The 6,000-nt window shown below is 31.7% G+C and overlaps 1 pseudogene; it reads right to left on the bottom strand.

Annotated features, from left to right (window-relative positions):
• Positions 1 to 613: 613 nt before the first annotated feature.
• On the bottom strand, positions 614 to 2,227 carry LOC114370871 (annotated as a pseudogene).
• Positions 2,228 to 6,000: the final 3,773 nt, after the last annotated feature.

Raw genomic sequence — 6,000 nt, 5'->3', positions numbered from 1 at the left:
TACTATATGCCAAAGGGAAGACAAAAGCTTTATTGCCTATTGTTTACTTGACTTGCCAAGTGAAAGAAGTGTTGTGACTTCTTAGTTATTGGGTTACTAGCGAATTATTTGCCGAAAAGAAATTATGTTTTTATTAAGTTCTATAAATTTATATGTTTGTGTTTGTTTTAATATATCATTTTACAAATAGTGGATTGATAACTTAAGTTATAATCTTGTTAAGTTAATTATTCGAAATACCTTTTATGTGTTGGATTAGTTTAATATGAGTGGATATTTATTAATTACTTTCTTATTGTTTTATGTTTTGAGTTATTTAATTATGTTCTCACCCAAAAAAAAAACTTATATAATTATGTTATTTTGAATTTTAGTTTATGAATATTTTCTATTATTCTGGTCCCTCAAAATTATGGTCAAGTTCCGGCCGAGAATAAGAGGTGATAATCGACACATGTAAGTATGTACGTACAATCACGACCTTGGCTTTCATGAAAGTATTCTTTTTTTTTTTTTTTTGTTAAGTCAAATAATTCATTAAGGATAAAAGAAACTGGATCATAGGCACAACAATTAACGCTCAAGACTATCATCCAAACATGAGAAATTAAAACTAAACTTTAAGTATCTGTTTCCTGATAATTAACAGAGCCCGCCTTCAGCACCTATCATATAAGCAACACACAAACGTGAGACACATAATTATGATACTGAAAACCCCTCCAAACAGAAAGTCACAAAACCACAAATTGCACTTTTCATTTCCGTACTCTTCTACACATCTCTATAAAAAAAAAAAAAAAAAAAAAAAGCCATTATATTAGACCTTCTCTACAGCGGATTCATTAAACAATTCTTGAATACTTTCACATTTTGCCGTTCTAAAGGCTTCCACAGCCATCATAATATCGTCATCTTGCAAGTTTGATACACTGCCTTCCACCACCTTTTGAATTTGGCTACTGATTTCTACGACATTATCATCATTCTTATATGAGAGTAAGCTTTCTGCGTTGGCGAATTTTCCAATAATGGTACAGACTTCAGGAAGCTTGGGAACGCTCAAAGTGGATACCGATGATTGAAGGTCGTAATTCGTTGCAAGCACGAGGGCATACATGTTATACGCTGTCATGTGTTCATTTGAAATTGAATATGATGAAGAACAAGGCTGAGTTGGGATTTTGCTTAAGTTTAACCAGGCAGATTTGAGGAGCCAGATCCAACTTGCAAAATAGATCCTCTTGCTTCAGCTTCGAGTCGAGCACTCTCCCATTGAGCCACGTGGCCCATATTTGTGGTGTCTTTGAACTCATCATAGGCTTCAAACGAGTTGGATTTGATTGGTTTGTGAGTAATGGGATCTAAGCCCATTCTGATGAGTCTTTTCTTGATGTTGGTGTTCCAATAGTTCTTGATCTCATTGTCTGTTCTGTTGGGCAAGTGAGCTGCTATGATTGACCATCTGTGCTTGCAAATACAAACATACAAAAAAAAAATGGCAACTTGATTAGTTTGTAAGCAATATATGATTAACCATTAGATATAACAATAGAAAAATCTGAAAACCAAATGAAATGAAAGGTCACTTGTTTCCAAGAAGAGCATGAAGTTGAATAATGGTGTGGTCTTCCTCCATGCTGAAGTTTCCTCGTTTTATATCAGGCTTGAGGTAGTTAATCCACCTAAGTCTGCAACTCTTTCCACATCTTTCAAGACCTAGATATAAATGTATGTAACAAATGAAATTAAGATTTAAAACTTTGATTTTTCAAAGGATTAAGAACATTTACACTCATAACTAGGTTATAAAAGTTTTTGGAGTATCTGCATTCACATAGCAACTGCAATTGCAACCTTTTCAATCGGCTGCATTTGTCCACAATGTCCCACAATATCAAGGATCGTAACAAAACCTAAATCGTGTCTGCAACCGCAATTTAAAACCTCGATTCACATAGATTGAGAAGAAAAAAAAGGGTAATAAAAAAGTTGTATTACCCGCTTTGGCAGGCACTGAACGCCAGTTTCCGGGGCCGTGCTCTTCAACATAAGCAACGAGCTTCTTATCTTCTTCGGGTGTCCATGGTCCTTTCTTCAAACCTACCTTCTCACAGCATGGCATCCTTCCCATTTTTAATGACAAACTGATACAAGGAAACCAGAATCAGTCCTTGTGCTTGTTGTTATGCCGCAGCAGCAGTCCAAAAGTTAACCTATATATGGATAATGATATATATGGACTCGTCCAATGGTAGGTCATTGATACTATAATAAGTATAAATATTGGTAAGCTATATAATACATTTATCTGTCAACTTTATGAAGATGGGTCAGGATCAAAGTGGTAGGTCCCTATACCGACGTCCTTTATTTTGCAGCTTTTTGTTTAAAAGAAATTTGTCCATATAGTCTTTACTCGTTTTCCTACTTTCTTGGTTGTTGAAAATTTGTTCATTTATGTTTAAGAGTTTTATTTTAAAGACTGCTCCATTAGCACTTTTTATTTTTCTAAATCTCTCTTCCAAACACATCATGTCTCCTATATGTAGTAATGTACTTATATTTTTCTCTTTACTTTTTTCTCTAATTAAGTGTCTAATAGCACCGTAAGTGACAATATAATTTATTTTTTGACAATTATAACCCACTCAAAGCAACTCAACAACAAAGAAAATGAGTAAAAGATTGATATCACCTGATGTGTGATGAGTTTACACAAGTATGAGACTTAGTCTGTTCTTCTAGAATGACTCCTCAAAAAATCCTTGAGATCCATTTGCATAATATTGTTTGTCAATCGTAATCAAAGTATATGATCTCGAGGTATCAAGAATAGAGTTTACTTTTCTCTCGTAGTGATGTAACATATGATTAGAATATAGGAGCCTTATGCACAAAGCTCGTCATTTATAAGGCAGAACAGGAAGAATCGATTATCTTCACTTGATAATTAATTAATTTAATCATTGACCTGCTAGGCACAAAACAGATAAGAATAGTCGATCATTTTCAATGGTAATTGATTATTTTGTGCAATCGAATTTTCTCAAGTGCCAGATAATCTGGTATTATAAGTAAATAATTGATTATTTAATTTGTAGAACTGATTAAATTCTCAGAAGGGTACAAATATAACCGCTTATATATTGATCTAGATAGTAATCTACTAATTTGTTCTTTGTGATATTTTTGACTGTTTTTGAATTGTTTTCAAATCACTTTTTATTCCTAGTTAATATCTACTTCATGTTACTTGTTTAGATATCTTTTGAAGCTTTAATTTGAGCCTTCAAATCTTGAAGTGTTCTACCCTTTTCATGCATTAGACACACACAAGAACACACATTCTGTAAAGAAAACAAACAAAAATAATTACAATTATGACCTCAACTGGGAGACACTCATCAAATCACTCCAAGCTAGCAAATTGCAACTATACACAAATATGTTTCAGCTTCATCTCGGTCATTAATCATAGCTATATTTGATCATTAACTAGATCTTGATATATATTACCAATCTATTTCCAAAAGGTCCTATTGGCTATACTATATCACCCCATAATTATTTCAACTATATATATCATATATTCTTGTCTCTATTTTTATACTAGATATATTATCTATTATTAAGTTACTTAATTATCATATTAAAATGTAAAATCTTAACTAATTCCTGACCCAAATTACAAAATATACCATTATGTTTGCGGAACCAATCATCTTACAAAAAATTATATATTATACCCAAAGCATCAATAAATCAATGGCCCACCTACCAAGGCACAAGAGTTTATATATATAGCACGTGATGAAAATGCCCACCAAGACCACGTGACGTGAGCACTCCCCTTAAATGGCATTGAAAAGATTGATGTTTCCAAATTTAGGATCGTTACTATATATGAAGGTTGGTCCCCTTCATATTTGACTTTAGATTCAATATACCACCGACCACACATGATTGTAGTTAATTAGCATGATTCATTTGACAGCACTACTACTGACTAATATCATAATAGATATGTTCTGAGGAATATTCAAATCTAGAATGGCTCATAAGTTATGAAGGATGGAAACCTCATCTCTTGTATAAAATTTTGTTATGTCAGATATGTTTTTGATACTGATATTTTTTCAACACTTTACATTTTTTTATGAATTGTTTAATTTAAAAATTATATTTTGCTTACTCCAACACTTAAATTATTCTCTTTATGCAACTCATACACTTAAAAAAATATCAAATATTAATTTTTAAAAAATATATCGTCAATTTAAAATTTTAGGTATATGTTACTCATGTTACATTTCATTGGAGTCTCTCTATTTGTGTATGTATATAATATCTACGTATCTTGAATTTTAGACAATAATTATATCGAAATATTTGTAATCCGTATCAGAGTCCATTCTTTATAGCTCATAAGCCAGAACATAGTATATGTATAATGCCAATGCACCGGTTAAACACCTCATCAAAATGGAGGCGTTAGTGTCACAGGAATCATGAATGTTGCCCAAACCAATTACAATGAATTGAGCTGCATATAAGCTTATGGTTCTAAAATTAACAGGCGAAGTTGCACATAAGCATTTGCTAATTAAGCAAAATGGACTTCGTTGATTACACAAAGAATGCCAACTGTACGCACAAGCTGTGCGTCACACACTATACCCAAATAGATCGAGTTAGTTACATAGTTAAAGCAAACAGCCACATAAGTAAAGATCCATAAATCTAAGGCAAAAACTCTCACCCTACACCCTTCAAGTCCTTTAAATTGTAGAAGGACCACGACAACTACCGGAGTTCATTAAGGAAAAGCAATGGTATATATATTGATGGATAGGATTCATTGGTTCTGACGATCTGAACCAAATTAAGTGGTGGTTTGACTAGTTTCCATAAGATTATAGATTCTAATTTCAATATCGTCATTTTACATTAAAAAAAAAAAAATCAAACCAAATCAATTAGAGAAATGTTAGTACTTCTTTCAGACTAAAATATAAGTAAAAAACATTTATTTATCATAAACAAAAATATAAGTAAATTTATTTAACTAACTTTTTTATATTTAATAATATCATCTTCAAAACACTTTTCATTTAAAAAGAAATTTATTCTAACAACTTTCTATTTTTTTTTCCTATGCAATGAAATGTAAAAGGTATTTTAAGAAATAAATTATTTTTTTACTTAGGACTATCAAAATTATATGATATAACTTATTTTCTTAATTAACTTGAATCAGGATTTTTTTTATATTTCAGTCCGGAAGAGAAAATATACTTTCACACTCTCTTTTAAAAAATACTATTTATTATTAGCTAAAATTTATTTTTAAAAAATACAATTTTTTGTGAGTCCCATCTTATTTTAGTTTCTGTTTTATTTTTATAGTTTTTAAAAAAATTTAATCAATTAATGTTAGAAAGCATGTCACAGGGTGCATTGTTAGTAATCCTCAACCAATTATAATTAGTTTAGTTCCTGAAAATTTTTTTCAAGTCAAACAAACCCAAAAATTATGTCTTTCTTTAATAGTTGTATTCATGGATTCCCATACTTTAGAAAAAAGGGACTATTATTGGCCCCTACAACTTTTGTCGGTGGTCCCTACACTAAAGTGAAATACCTAATTTGCCCCCATCAAAATTGTGTGTTTCTTTTTGTTATTTTTTATTAATAGTTTAGTTTTTTGTTTAATCTCGCATGGTTCGAACAAAACAAACTTCATACATTGTTGGACGTAATCCCTCTCATATGAGGGTCCCTCATATGAAGAGGATGATGTTGCAAAGAGACATCAGAGGCCGACAACATCAGACAAAGCCAGAGACACAGCTACATGCAAAGCCACAGGGACCACATGCAAAGCCACAACCATTAGGCATCGTTGGACCTCGGAGGTCCAATTGATTTGTCATTACTTCGATCTTACAGGAATCATTTTGTTGGTCATGTATGGATTCATCATACTTCAAAATAAGA

Source organism: Glycine soja, chromosome 2 (assembly GCF_004193775.1).
Source record: "Glycine soja cultivar W05 chromosome 2, ASM419377v2, whole genome shotgun sequence".
Classification (NCBI taxonomy): Eukaryota; Viridiplantae; Streptophyta; class Magnoliopsida; order Fabales; family Fabaceae; genus Glycine; species Glycine soja.
This window is presented reverse-complemented; position numbering and strand designations above follow the sequence as displayed.